The sequence below is a fragment of the Mirounga leonina genome, unplaced genomic scaffold (assembly GCF_011800145.1).
Source record: "Mirounga leonina isolate KUSES-001 unplaced genomic scaffold, KU_Mleo_1.0 Mir_507, whole genome shotgun sequence".
Taxonomy (NCBI): domain Eukaryota; kingdom Metazoa; phylum Chordata; class Mammalia; order Carnivora; family Phocidae; genus Mirounga; species Mirounga leonina.
Genome location: NW_023270789.1, coordinates 4,618,410 through 4,633,245, shown reverse-complemented (window position 1 = coordinate 4,633,245; position 14,836 = coordinate 4,618,410).

Below are 14,836 nucleotides of genomic sequence, written 5' to 3'. Positions count from 1 at the left end.
GGGCTGTAAGTTTAGGTTAGAGATTCATTAGCAAATGGTGGTGATAGAAACCAACGGGCTTCAAACTTTTGCCCACATGTCCCTTAAAGAATTATGAAAAAATATATTCTTGTTTGTATACTTTCCCCAACATTTTATTGTGAATATTTTCAAACATGTAGAAGACTTGAAATAATTGAGCAGTGAACAACATATACACGCCACCTAGATTCTACTATAAACGTTTTACTTTAGCTACATCTGTCCATTTGTCGATCTATCTTATTTTTTATACATTTCCAAATAAATTTTTGACACCAATTCATTTCATCACTAAATTCTTCTGCATGCATGACATATGTTTGTTTATAGTTTTTCTTTTTTTCTTGAGATAAAACTTACCTTAATGAAATGTAGACATCTTAAGTACACCATTTGATGATTTTTGACAGACACTTTTGCCTTTCTAACCTCAAACTCTGTTAAGGCATAGAACATTACTATCACCCCAGAAAGTTCCCTTGAATCCTTTTACAGTTGGTCTATGCCCCCAGCCCCCCTAGAAGCAACCAGGGTTCCGATTTTTTTATGATAGATTAATTTTCTCTGTTCTGTAACATCATATAAATGGAATTGTACAGTATTTACCCTCATGTATTTTTCATTTGACATATAAAATTCTTTAACTTTTAAGTTTGCAAAAGATGTCATTTCTAATGTATTTTAATTATTGACATAAAAAAAAAGGTCACATCCCTCATTTTAATGTGCCCAGGAGAAACTTAGTGTCAGTGTGATCTGCTACCTACCATCATCCATTTCTTTTTATGTATCAGGTTTAGTGCTCGAAATGGCAACAGGAAATTTTTGATCAAGGCTTGTAGATGGCGATCTCTCAATTTTTAAATATTTCTTATTGATGAGAAACTTAACTCAAAATAATTTTTTATTGAGGTGCAATGGATGTACAACATTATATTAGTTTCAGGTGTACAACATAATGATTCGCTATTTGTACCTCTTCATTATCCATTTAAAAAAATGTATAAATAAACGCCTCTTTACCAGAGTGAAAGTTTGACATCTTTTCTTTTTCTCCTTAAACTTGTATTTCCATTCCGTCTTTTCCATGAAATGTAATCCTAAAGTAATTTTTATGCTTGAAACATTTTTCTTGAATATCCTTTTATACTTGTCTGAATATTATATGTTTATTAAAAGAAATTTTGCCTCCTAAGACCTTAATGCTCTAAGTGTTAATTAATTTATTCTAGCTTGAGCTATCATTAAAATTATTCTTAGTACACAATTGATTACTGATTAAAATAACAGTATAGTTGAAATACATAATTATTAAACATAAAAGTAAAATATTACTGGAGCTGCATCTCTTAATGAGTTTGGTGGGGCTGAGATTTTTTCTACTACTTCACATATCCATGGATGAATATTCCTTATTGCTAGAAAAACACAGGGCTCAGCATAAATTCCCTTAATATTTTTCATTGCTTTGATATTAATGCTGAGAAACATTGTTTAGATAAGTAAGTGGATGAGGATGGAAGAAGTTGTTATAGCAATGCCAATCAGTTCTTTAAGCCCCTTCTGAATTATAAACCCCAATTCACAAGCGGATGTCTCATCAAAAACTATCATCAAATGATCAATAAGCTGACAACTCCATTTGGTCTTTCTTCAATTTTATTGAAAGCAGAGTTGGAATCCTTTTAACTTACAAGAGCATTTATTACCCATATTGTAGTCATTCCCTGCATTATAGTCATTGTAGGTAGTCTCAATGTCTACGGCAATTTTTTTTTAATTGAAGTATAGTTGACACACGATATTACATTGTTTTCAGGTGTACAGCATAGTGATTTGACAAGTCTGTACACGTACGCTGCACGCACAAGTGTGGCTGCCATCTGTCCCCATACAACGCTATCACGATAGCATTGGCTCTATTCCTTATGCTGCGCCTTTCATGCCCGTGACTCAGTCATTCCGTAACTGGAAGCTTGTATCTCCCTTCACCCTTCACCCTACACTTCCCTTTGCCCATTTTGCCCATCCCCTACCCCTTCCTCTCTGGCAACCATCAGACTGTTTTCTCTGACAGCAGTTTTTCAAGTTGCTGGCCCAGAGATTTTCCCGTAAACTCTGAAGAGATGTACCCTTCTCAGATTTAAGATGAGTGAGAAGGAGCTCATGAAGGAAGACGGCTTGATCCCAGGCATATTCTCAGGCAGAGTGACTCTAGGAAGAAATACACATGGCAGTTGAGGATCTGGAAATGGATTCTCTTGAAACTATTCATGTTGGAGTGCCCTCTGGAAAGATTTCTTACGCTGCCAGGTTATTATGCGTGCCCCAGAGATGGGACGGCTGCTTTAAGCCATGAGAGTGGATGATATGGCCAGGGAGGATGTGAAAAGTGTGGAGAATGGAAACTTTACAATAACTACATTTTAAGAAGTGGGCAGAGGAGACATAACACTCAAAGGAGACTGGCTGGAAATGACCAGAGAGGTAAGAGCAAAATCAGAAGAAAGTAATGTAATGGGGGGGTGGGGGGTGGGAGGAAGAAGTTTCTGAGTGGGAGGAATAGCCACGGTGCACGAACCTCAGCGGGAACAAGTGAGATAAGAGTTGACTGGATTTGGTGCTCTGGTCATTCAGGACTCTGGGGTGAGGGCTACTTCAGAAGAGTTGAGGTAGGGGTGGAAGCCAGCCTGCAGTTTAGGGGTGAATGAATAGTGGGGGAGTCACTGTAGCCACTCAGGAAGCCAAGCTATAGGAGGGGTAGAGCAAGAAGTGGGGGGAGCAAGTTTTCTTTTCTTTCCTTCCTTCCTCAATGGAAAGATCTGGACATGTTCTTAGTGCTTTGGGAAGGTGCCTGTGGAGAAAGACAGGTTGAAGAAGAAACAAGAGCAGAGTCTCAGGGAGAAATAGAAAGGCATGGAGAGACGGAAACTGATGGAGGTCTACATTTGGAGACAGGAGAAAACAGGCAAAGACCATGTTGTAGGAAAAGCCGGCTTTCTAGATTGCTTAATCTCAACCCTTGAGCTCTCTGCGATCTGATTTTGCTGCCTGTGGAATTTTCTGCCTGTTGATTTTAGTATCTTGTTTCCTTGTGAATCATGTGATTCCTTTCTCTTTTCTTGCTGTAAGCTGCTCATTTTCCTTGGAAAATTCTGGAAATGCTTTGTGTCCTGAGTTGAGGTTTTGTTTCCCCGGAGAGGATTTACTTGGACTTTTGCAGATCAGTCATCTCAAGGGACCACCACAGAGTATTATTTCAGACAGCAAACCCATTTCAAGGCTGGCTTTACAAGATTCCACCCGAAACCCCCCCGGACCTCAAGATCATAACATGTCCATTTCCTTCTTGCTCCCTTTCTTACGATGGGTTTATTTCCTCTCTATTCCTACCTTGAGAGCATAGCCCTTGGGAGGGGACACGAGGTTTGGGTAGAGTTTCCTAATAGACTCTTGACCTTAGTGGGATTTCACTCTTTACTTGATGAACTGCAAGACTTTGCAGCTGTTGAAACAAACTCGGGGCCGGAGGTGGCCTCGGCGCCTTTACTTCCCAGGATTCTTGCTTTCACTTCACTTTGGCCTTTGTAGATTCTTTTTCCTTTGTGCTAGCTAAGCAAAGTGTTTTTAAAAAGATGCTGATGTATTTTATCCAGTGTTTTAGTTTCAATGGGGAAAGTAGTTTGGGATATCAAGTCTGCTCTACTGCTGGAAAAAGAAGACTGGTGTGCCTGCTATCATAACTTTCTTTTTTTTTTTTTTTAAGATTTTATATATTTATTTATTTGAAAGAGAGAGAGAGCTTGAGCAGAGGGAAGAGGCAGAGGGAGAAGCAGGATTCCTGCCTAGCAGGGAGAGCAGGGAGCCCGACGTGGGGCTCGATCTCAGGACCCTGGGATTATGACCTGAGCCGAAAGCAGACGCTTAACGACTGAGCCACCCAGGCGCCCCTCTCCCTTTCATCCTTGTCTTGCTTCTGTGTTTGCTGATGAGAGGAAGGAGCGCACACCTGCTTGTGCAGACATGTGGGAAGCAAGAGAAGGGACCAGGAAACAGGTGAGGGAACAAACACAAAGGATAATTGATTGTTTCCATAGGGCCCCAGGGGAATAATCTGCTCACTTTTGTTTTCACTTTTATAGGAGGTTGGGAAGGGAGAGAACATAACCCATTCAAGGTCCAAGCCTGAATATTTATTGTATCTCAGAGATGATCCCCATTTTCATCACCTGGATTAGGAAAAACCTTACAAAATTACAGAGTAATAAGCTGGCATAATTTTGTGTGACTTTTCCTGTTGTTTTTTAAGTTTTGACAGAGGCCCCAAAGACTGAGAACAAAATCTTAAGGACCTTTACATTCTAAACCAAGATGTAAGTTTGTCTGTATTTGTAGTGTTCTTTAGAGAAACAGAACCAAAGCGATGTATGTGAATATATATTATAAGGGATTGGCTCACATGATTGGGGAGGTTGAGAAGTCCCAAGATCTGTATTCTGCTTCCAGTCCAAAAGCTGGCAGGCTTAAGATTGAAACAGAGCTGATTTTTCAGTTGAAATCTGGAGGCAGAAAAAGACCAATATCTCAGCTTATGGCAGTCAGATGGGAGGAGGTCTCTCTTACTCAACCCTTTTGTTCTATTCAGATCTTCAGCTGCTTGGATGAGGCCCACCCACATTGGGGAATAATCTGCTTTTACTCAGTCTACCAACTCAACTGTGAATCTTGTCCAGAAACACCCTCACAGACACATTCAGAATGATGTTTGGCCAAATGTTTAGGCACCCTGTCTCTGATCTGGTTGACACATAAAAATAACCATCATTCTGTCTGTGTAAGACTTGCAAAGGGATGAAATGAAACCTAGTCTACTAGGCAAGGGCATCCCCTATCACCTTGACTTTATAAAAAAAGGCTAAAAATACACTGATAAACTGGAAAGAGAGAGGGTCAGTCTCACCCACCAGGGTGAAGGGAGAGGGAAGAGATTGCTTTTCCCTGAACTCAAGCCAAATCATGAAGGACCCTGTCTCTTTATGTCTGCTAAGTTATTGAAACTTTATTTTGTGGGGAACAGGAGAATGATATTTGAGCAGATTTGTGTTTTGCCACAAAGAGCACTGGACAGCGAGGACGCATTCATTCAGCAAGCGTGCACTGAGCAGGACCCTATGCAAAATAACCAGATATGACCTCTGGTCTCAGCAAGCCTGCAGATATTCTGAAAGAAAAGGCGTCTACCAAGACCTCGCACTTCGAAGAGGCGAACTGAGAGTCCCAAGTGAGAAGTCCCAGGTGCTCCAAGTGCGGTGAGAGCTCAGGGAGACAAGATTCCTTCAGGCTGTGAGAGTCTGGGAAAACCTCAGGAAGGGGCGGCAGTGGAGGGTCTTGAGTGATTAGTGTGATTTGAGAGGCAGAGTTGGGTGGTGGGACAAACGTTGGAGGGAGTGGTGTGTGTGTGTGTATGTGTGTGTGTGGGGGGAGCGGGGGGAACGGCGAATTGTCCGCTTTGGCCAGAGTGCAGGGTGTATGAATGAAGGGCACTGAGTGGGAACCAGGGACAGTGTGGTGCCACTAGGGGATGGTTTTTGGTGGCATATGATGGACACTTTAGAGTTTATCAGTTAGGCATTTATATTATTGTACATTGGAAATATTTAAACAATAATGATAATATTGCTTACAATGAAGGAAAGTAAAGAAAATGAGGCAATTTAATAAAATTCACAAAGTAATAATTTGGATGGTGCACAGATGTGACAAAGATCATCAAGGAAAAATTCAGGGAAAGTGGGCTAAGTTTAGAATGATTTAGGAGGGTAGGCACACTAGTGTTTAGGGTGGTGCTTGGGTAGAAAGATCAATCTGGGAGCTGGTGTAAAGTGGAGTAAAGTGGAAAAAGTGATCTAGGTTGGAGAGACCAGTAAGGAAACTATTGTAACGCATTAGTAGTAAGAGTTTCCTCTTTAAGGAACACGCACTACTTTTCCTTCCCACGTTCCTATATTTGCTCAAGGTCTTATTGTAAATTCATCAGCTTGCTTCACGTGGAAGCAACATGTGCCATTGGAAGTGGCCGCAATTTTCCCCACTGCCTTTCTGCAAATAGACATCTCTTGGTTTTGGCAGTGGTGTTTTGAAGATTTGACACATTACATGTCAGTTTCATCTCTGAGCTTTCTCCTTAGAATCAATGCCATTCTTTTTGCACCAAAAAGTTTTCATCTCATTGCCATGAAAGAAGTCGTTCGTGAAAAGAGTGTGTTGGGGTGGGGGTCGGGGGGAGCAATAAGACCTTCTGAAACTGTCAGGCTGATGCCTTGAAATTGCACAAAGAATCTTGAGCTCTATTCCAGTGAAACAAAATAACACGGGGGCAAGCAAAGGCTTTCTGTCCCACCCTAATGTCCAAGCCTGTGTCCTTTTTATCTTTAGTTCTTTTGCAATGTCTACTTTCTTTGAAGCATTGTGGATTTCTTAAGATACTGCAACCCACAATGAAATGTTCTTCCTGTGAGAAATTAAGCATTGAATTAGCATATGGTGAGGCAAGTTGCCTGTTCGGGAAGGAAACTACAGGGCTAGTCTAATGTGATAGGTCTTCAGGAGCAGGAGAAGTGGCTCTGGCCTGTCTCTGGGTGCTTCCTGCCTAGAGTCTGTCAGCTCATTTTCCTGGCTTTTTGTTCTGACATCTGGAATCTCATGGATGGGTAATGCTTATCCCTTCCTTCGTCCTTCCAAAGCAGGGGGACACTTCAGAGTCAGCCTTCTTCTTTAGATGGACATGTTTATACGTAATTATTGGTGGAATAAATAAATTCCTTTTCAGTTTCCTCTGCCACCTCTCCATAGCTTGGTGGCTTATTTATTTAGTGGTTGGTTACCTTATCTCTCTGAATGCTATGGATGAGTCAGAGAATGAGGCCTGGGGAGGGTTATGTGGCATGTAACCTGATATGAGGTGCCATCTGGTACTTCCTTTCTCTACTTTCCATCTCCTAAACCTCCCCTATGGCCCACCCCTTGACATGATGCTGCCGGATTTGTTTCTTAGACAAAACCACAGGTAAATTCAGTTTGTCCTTAACGATCCTCTAGCCTTTTTTCAGACTCTGTAGTAAATGCCTGATTTTTTTTTTTTGGGGGGGGTCCAAATTCCTTCCCATTTCTTTGGGAACATCTCCTCAATTTCTCTGCGATTTTCCGTTGGGGGAACACTCTTCCCCTTGGAAGCTGTCTTACTGAGAGTCTGTCAGTGTAGGTGTGTTGTCTTGTGGCCAAGAAGTGAGCATGTGACCCAACCGAGCTGTCAGGGTCTGTTTCTGGGGAATCAGAGTCTGAGAGACGCGTACAAGGACTGGAAAGTGGTCAGGCAGCTTCTTGGGGATGACGGTGACTGTCTATAATCCCCACTTCTGGGATCTGTGGCATTTCCTTTGTTCCTGTCCTTCTCAAGACCCTGTTGTTTAGTCTTTCCTTTGATGCCACATCTGCTTCCAATAAATTAGCTTTTTCTGAAGTAAGCCAGACTCTGTTGCTGTTGTTTATGATCAAAGAACCCCCAAAAGGCCACCCTCTGCTCCTTTTTCTCCGTCTCTTGTAGCTCCCACACTGCTTACGGCTTTGGCGGCTTCACATTTCTTTTAGAGCAAGACCCAGCTCCCAGAGCAGCCTGAAGGCCCAGGCCACATGGGCCCTGGGGGCCTCCCCGCCCCAGCTCCTGGGTGATCAGTCTCTCTTCGACCTCCCTGGCCTTCTCTCCTTCACTGTGAGTCCCATGCACTCTCGTGTGGGGATTCTCCCATGCTGCCTTCTGCCTGTGGGGCTCTCGGAGTTGGCCTTCTCGTGCCCTTCCCAACCCCTGCCCAGGTTTGTTGGCTAGGGGCTCTCTTCACACACCTGGTACTTTCTCATCATAACATGTATTTTGCAATCCTATATCTGTGTGTGGCTTATTTGATCATTGTTTGTCTCCTTCACTAGACCATAAGCTCCTTGAGGACAGGAACTGTGTTTTTGTTCCTGACTGTGTTCTAGGGTCTAACACAGCACCTGCTAGGGGGTAAGAGTCCAAAACATTTTTGCTGAGTGAATACAGAAAAAACGTGCAATCGGACCTTGCCAGACCACCTGAGATATGAAGTCACTCCCAGTCTCTATCTTATCAGGATTTCTGGGCTTCGTCTGTTCTCTTTAGGGCTCTGGCCTGCCCTGGGCGGTGATGGCTGGAGTTCAAATCAAACCCACAAACACAATGGAGGCTAGCAAGCTTTCCTGCAGCTCTCCTCTCTTTAACCGTTGATCATACCCCTGCCTAATGTTCACCTTAGGCCACCTGATTATATTCTCCTACAGAGGCCCATTTCATGGTCGGATTATTAGATCCTTGGAGGCAGCAACGAGGGGTGTGAAGACTAATTCTTATTCTGGTTTTGTGCCTGAGTAGCTAATTCAGTTCATCTCACTGAAGCTTAGTTTCCTCGTCTTTAAAATGGGGGTAATATTTTTTCTACAGCCTAATACCTGGTGGTTATGAGACCATGAAGAGATAATGTCAAAGCACTTAGGAAAATTACTAAGTGGATATAAAACATGAGAAATATTTATCATTGCCTTATATCTTTCTGATAGCCATTATAACATTTAGTCTTTTCTAGGTGCTCTCCAAATGCTATGATGCCTTAATCCACCTGCTCTTCATCTAGTAAGTGAGAGAAGATATACTACTAGTTACCACCGAATACCCACTGAGAGCCAGGCACGCACATTGCTGAGGGCTTCACATACGGAATCTCATTTAAGGTGCACAAGACTTTGAGATGGACATGAGTTTTCCTCCTTTGAGGAAAAAACCGAAGCTAGGAGAGGTCAGGCAACTTATTCAAGGTCACACAACTTGCAAGCTGGGGAGCTGGGATTCAAATCCGAACGCACGGACTCCAAGTCCAGTGCTCTTCAGCAGGACCCAAAGGGCCTCCCCCTGCAAATCCCTTAGGTGGCTGATCACCGGTCAGACTATGCTAAGTGCCCGCTGTGCTCTGGGCACTGTGTTGGCTGACTGCCATGCCTCTGTTCATTTGAAGTTCACACCGTCATCATCATTTCACAAACGAGGAAGCGGAAGCTGAGAGAGGGAACTTGGACATCTGCTTCTGGGTAAGATACAGAATTGCAATAGGTCTCCGCAACTGTTGCAGTAAGACAGTACCTAGGGGAAAACTGGATACATTGTTCAAAGTATAAAGACAATGGAGAGCCTTAGAAGCAATGAGTAGGAAGCAACTAAGCTAGAGAAGGAAGAACCTTTCCTAGGCCAGGGGATCCCCACTCATTTTCTTCCCTGGGGGCATTTGCCTGGTCTGAGCACAGGTGTGCCCTTGATCTGAGTGAGCGGAGACTCCACCGAGGGAAAGAGAAACCATCTCGAGGGGCTGACAGGACAGAGAAACCAGAGGGGCCCCTAAGGCAAGGCTGGTCTTCTCCACGGAGCATTTGCTGAGCTGTCGGGGAGCTGATAAGAAGGCTCAATAAGCCGGAATATAGCTCTCTCTAAATCTGGGCCAGCCTTGTTTTGATTTTCCTTCCTGGAGCCCATGGGGATCAAGGGATCATCTCCCCTTCTTCCCTTTGGTATCTGTATTCCTCTGCATCAACGGTGTCTACATTTTCTGTGGCAAGTAGCTTTTCACAGACATTGGCGCCCCCTGCTGGCGGAGAGCGGTGCTGTAAGGACTTGGAGCCTGCTCTTAGCATCTTCTGTTCTGATACTGTTCTCCCAAGCACAGGGGGTTTAACTCTGATGATCAATTCCAAAATCTGAGATTTTTGTCCCACTGGTCTCCTCTACCCCTGAGTGTTAACTGTCTAGATTGGTAGACGCCTGTGGCTGTCAGGTCCTCATCTGTAAAACAGCGTTGATGGTGCCCATTTCACGGGTTGTGCATTCCACAAGGCAGGGTATAACGTTCTTAACATTGCCTGGTACACAGTTAGTGATTGGTAAATAGTAATAATAGCAGTGATCATTGTGATCCTTCTCAAAGCTCCTCAAAGGAGGCAGCCCTGGGTGGGACTCTCGGAGGTGATGAGAGCCTCCCTGTCTCCGGGATGTTCTGGGAGACATTCTCAGCTCTCCTCATGGGAGTGCACCAGGAGCCGGAGCCTGGTGTCCAAAACCAAGGAAGAGGAGAGGAAGAGGAAGGCTGGGCTGGGGCAAGGTGAGTGCCAGGCAGCTCCCTGGATATCAGCATCTGGTCTGTTAACTCATTGGTGTTGGTGATTCTCAGGCCTCGGGCCCCTGGGAACTGAGGTGGCTGAAAGTACCTCTGCCTCTCTGAAGGTTGTGTCTTGGTCCCCTCTTACAAGATGAGACCCCTGACCTCCTTAGATGGAGGCACTGTGAGTTCACTGATCTGATGGAGAAGCGTGGTTAGGTATTTCAGAATAGTTCTGGACTTGGGGAACTGCTTTTCTGCTTCACACGGTGGGTGCTGGGGTCCGTGGGTATGGGGGCAGAAACCTGTCCGGGGGGGCTTCCTGAGTGTGGGTCCCCCAGGGTCACTGGGAGCTCAGACCTTCAGAGTCTGTGGCTTCAGCTCTGGATCACTCCCGTTTCCTGTTTTCCAGTTTCCCCTGCTCTCAGGTTCGCGTGCTATGAGCACCCCAATAGCAGCGTTCTCATGGAGGTTTCTTTCCTGGCAATCAAGAAGACTTCCCATCATTCTTCACTTTGAAAGCACACACTGTCCCTTGGGCACCCATCTGCATTCCCCCAGATCTTGGCTTGCCTTCCCCCAGGGCCCGCCCATGATCTTCTCTCTCCCAGCGTGCTTGGCCTCAGCCCTGGCTTGAGAGGATGCAGCTGGCTGCCAAGCCCCTGGACTTCTCTCTTGGGGTCCCAAGCTGCCTACCACACAGGGATGCAGCCAGCAGCCCCCTGCAGTGATGGGACAGAGTCTGAGGTGTCCCCCCACCGCCCACAGACCCACAGCATTACGACTCCGTGACTTGAATTTTCATTTACTCTCATGTTGCCTCATACATAGACCGAGGTCTGGGGCTTGTGATTTTGTTCTTTTCTAGGGTTGCCAGATAAAATACGAGACATCTGGTTAAATATAAATTTCAAATAGGCAAGGAATTTTTTTTTTTTAGTGTAAGTATGGCCTATATATTACATACCAAAAAAAATTCCTTATTTATCTGAAATTGAAGTTTAACTGGATGCCCTGTATCTTTATTTGCTAAATCTGGCAACTCTGTGCTCATCTGCCCCATCAGGGACCTCTAGGGGCTTGGGAACTTTCTGGAGGAGGCTCCTTTCCTGACAGCGGGGACTTTGCCTCCACCTTTTAGATTAGGAGACTTGTCACCCATGATGTCTTCCTTGGACTGGGAGATCCTTGAAGATAGGACACATGCCCCTGTCTCCCACTCCCACCCTTCAGATGTTCCGGGTAAGCCTCACTGTGTGTGCAGGGTCTCGAGCCGGGGCTCCAGGACTCAACTCATGGTGAACAATTTGGGTGTGGGGCTCCCTTTCTTGCAGAGTTACCCGGCAGAGCTAAACCTACACGTGTCCTGTCCACTCGAGGGACCCCATTTCCTGAAATGGCCATGGGCTGGTGAGCAGCAGGGAAACCTGGAGGGGAAAATCCCCCTCTCACAGGTCTAGTGATGTTTGTGGGGCTGGGAGATCGGCTCTGAGCTGAGGGAGCTCCCTCTGGGTGCCTCATGGCATTTTGCAGGGCACAGAAGCCCACTTCATACTTTTCTGTGGCAGGTGGTAGAGGATAAAAATCAGGCCTGGACTTCATTCTCTGCCTGGTGGCCTTTCAATTTTTTTGGCTTGTGTTTCATTTCAAAACTTCTTTATACAGATGAGAGGGACTAGTTCGAGCAGGATCTGGCTCTGTGGCTCTCAGTCCGGTGCTCAGCACGAGGCTGTCTCTCTGGGCTGCTGGGGTGGGTGGGATAGAGGAGGATGAGCTGAGGCAGGAGGTTTACCCACAGCCCAAGCTCTGGCAGTGACTGGTTATTGCTTCCCTTCTCGGCAGAGAAGATAGACAGGGTCAAAGCCAAATATTCACTGGAGGCGAAGTCTGAACACTTCAAATAAGATTTAGTGACTCCTTGGTCGTGGCCAGCTCAGGAATCCCTGCAGGTTACACATGGAGAGCCCGGCTAAGCTTAGGAAGATGGGCAGGGGCATTTTCAGGTGTTTATGTTTTGAAATGTCTCCTTTTCTCCTCCACACAGGAAAAAGGACTTTTATCCTCAGGTGTGAAGTCGAGGAGGCCTCTGGAAGCCTGTGATTGGTCAGTGACTATGGCAGGGTCTGAACAGTACTGATAGCCTTTGGATTCAAACAACCCCATCCCCTCTCCTTCCCCTTCCCTGGATGTCCACTCATTTCCTGAAACCTGTGCCCATGTGCAGATCAGCCCAACGCTGGTGCTCTTAGAGGCGCAGAGGTCACCCCAACTGTCCCCTGCCTCAATGGCAGATAGGGTATACAGAAAAGGTATCTCTTCTTTAAAAGCACAGCCTCACCTGCTTTAGCCTGAGCTCTCCTTAGTGCATTACCCCCACACTCCCTTATTATCAACTTTTTTGCTACATTTCAAATCCCTAAGTGCCCCTCAGAATCCTGTGTTGGGACTTGCCCCGTTCCTCTGGCAAGAGGGAGGGGTCCTCCCGCTGGTTGGTATTTCTAAACTGCAGCCCTTCCCTTGGGCTCTTTCCCACTTTCCCCCAGCTCTTGCCCACCTGGCAGCTCTCAGTGAGTGATTAATGGTGTTGTCTCTCCTCACGTTGCTAGAGGGGAGAAGGTGATGATGCTGAAGGAGAGAGGGGGGGCCTGGGTTTGGGGGTGGGTGGGCTTGACTCTTTGGAGGGGCCCGAGATCCTTTGTAATACCTTGGATTTCATGCATGGAATCAAGTAAGCTTTTAATTAAAAGGAAAGATTTTGAAAGGACTGGCCCCCAATACTGATGCTGTGGTGTGAGAAGAATTCTTAAACAAGACATGAAAAGAATTTACCACAACATTGATTAGATTAAAATAAAGAATTTCTGTTTATTAGACATCTTAAAGATGAGTTGCATACTGGGAGCAGATACTCAGTGTGCGTGTAATTTGCAAGAGATTAATTTCAAGAATAATTAATTTCATGTATAATTCCTACCATTCAATAAAGAGAGAATAAACAACTCAAGAGAAAAATAGGTAAGTCACAGGAATAGGGGTTTCACAGAAAAAGAAATTTATATGGCTAATATACACATGAAGAGATATTCAACTTCTTTAGTTACCAAGGAAAAATAAATTAAGACAACAGTGAGTTAACAATTATCTGTTTAATTGGTAAAAATTACAAAGTTTGTTAATATAGGGAATTGGAAAAGATGTAGGTATTTGTTCATTTATTCAATAAAAATTCATTCAACCCTACTTGGCACTTGGTCCTGTTTTAGGTGTCCAGGCTATAGCAGTAAACAAAAAGATAAAAATGCCCGTTCTTGCGGTGGTTTACATTCTTCTGGGAGGAGATGGACAGTAAGAAATAAATGTAATATAAGGGAGATAGAGAGGAAGGTAAGGACAATTGAGCATGATGGTGGGGATGGTGGGGTAATTTTCAACTTAAATGGAGTAGGTCAGGGTACATCTCATTAAGAAAGTGACATTTGAGAAAGATTTGAACAAGCCTTGAACAAGACTATAGATCAACATGATCTAACAGACATCTATAGAGCACTGCACCTAACTAAAGCAGAATACATGTTCTCAGGTGCACAGAGTACATTCTCCAGGATAGACCATAAGACAAAATTCAATAAATTTTTATTTTATTTTAATTCCAGTATAGCTAACATACAGTATTATATTAGTTTCAGGTGTACAATATAGTGATTCAACACTTCCATATGACACTTGGTGTTTATCACAGCAAGTGCCCTCCTTAATCCCCATCACCTATTTCACACATCCCCACCCTCCTCCCCTCTGGTAACCATCAGTGTGTTCTCTATAGTTAAGAGTCAGCTTCTTGGTTTGTCTCTCTCTCTCTCTTCTTTCCCTATGATTATTTGTTTTGTTTCTTAAATTCCACATATGAGTGAAATCATATGGTATTTGTCTTTCTCTGACTGACTTGTTTCACTTAGCATAATACTTTCTAGCTCCATCCATGTCATTGGAAATGGCAAGATTTCATCCCCCCCCCCTTTTTTTACGGTTGAGTAATAGTCCACTGTATATATACACCACATCTCCTTTATCCATTCATCAGTCAATGGACACTTGGGCTGTTTCCATAATTTGGCTATTGTAAATAATTAAAGTTCAATAAATTTAATACAATTGAAATAACATAAAATCTGTTGTCTGACCATAATGGAATGAAATCAGAAGCCAATAGCAGAAACAAAGTTGGGGAATGTGTAAATATATGGAAATTATGCAACACGCTATCAAATAACTAGTGGGTCAAAGAAGAAATCACAAAAGAAATCACAAAACTGCTTGGAGATGAATGAAAACACAATGTACCCAAGCTCATGGCTTACGTGAAGGCAGTGCTAAGAGGATATAAACACATGAAACAAATATTTGTCTCTCAGGTCAAAATGACCTTCCACCTAAAGACACTAGAGAAAGAAAAGCAATCTAAAACATTCCAAGAGAGGTGAGGCCGAGCCTATGACCATTCTCACTATCACCAATATCCAATATTACTTTTCTTTCCTTTTCCTTTGTTTACCCAACTCGAGTGGTGGTCTCCTGAGGGCAGGAGCAGGGACTGCTTATTC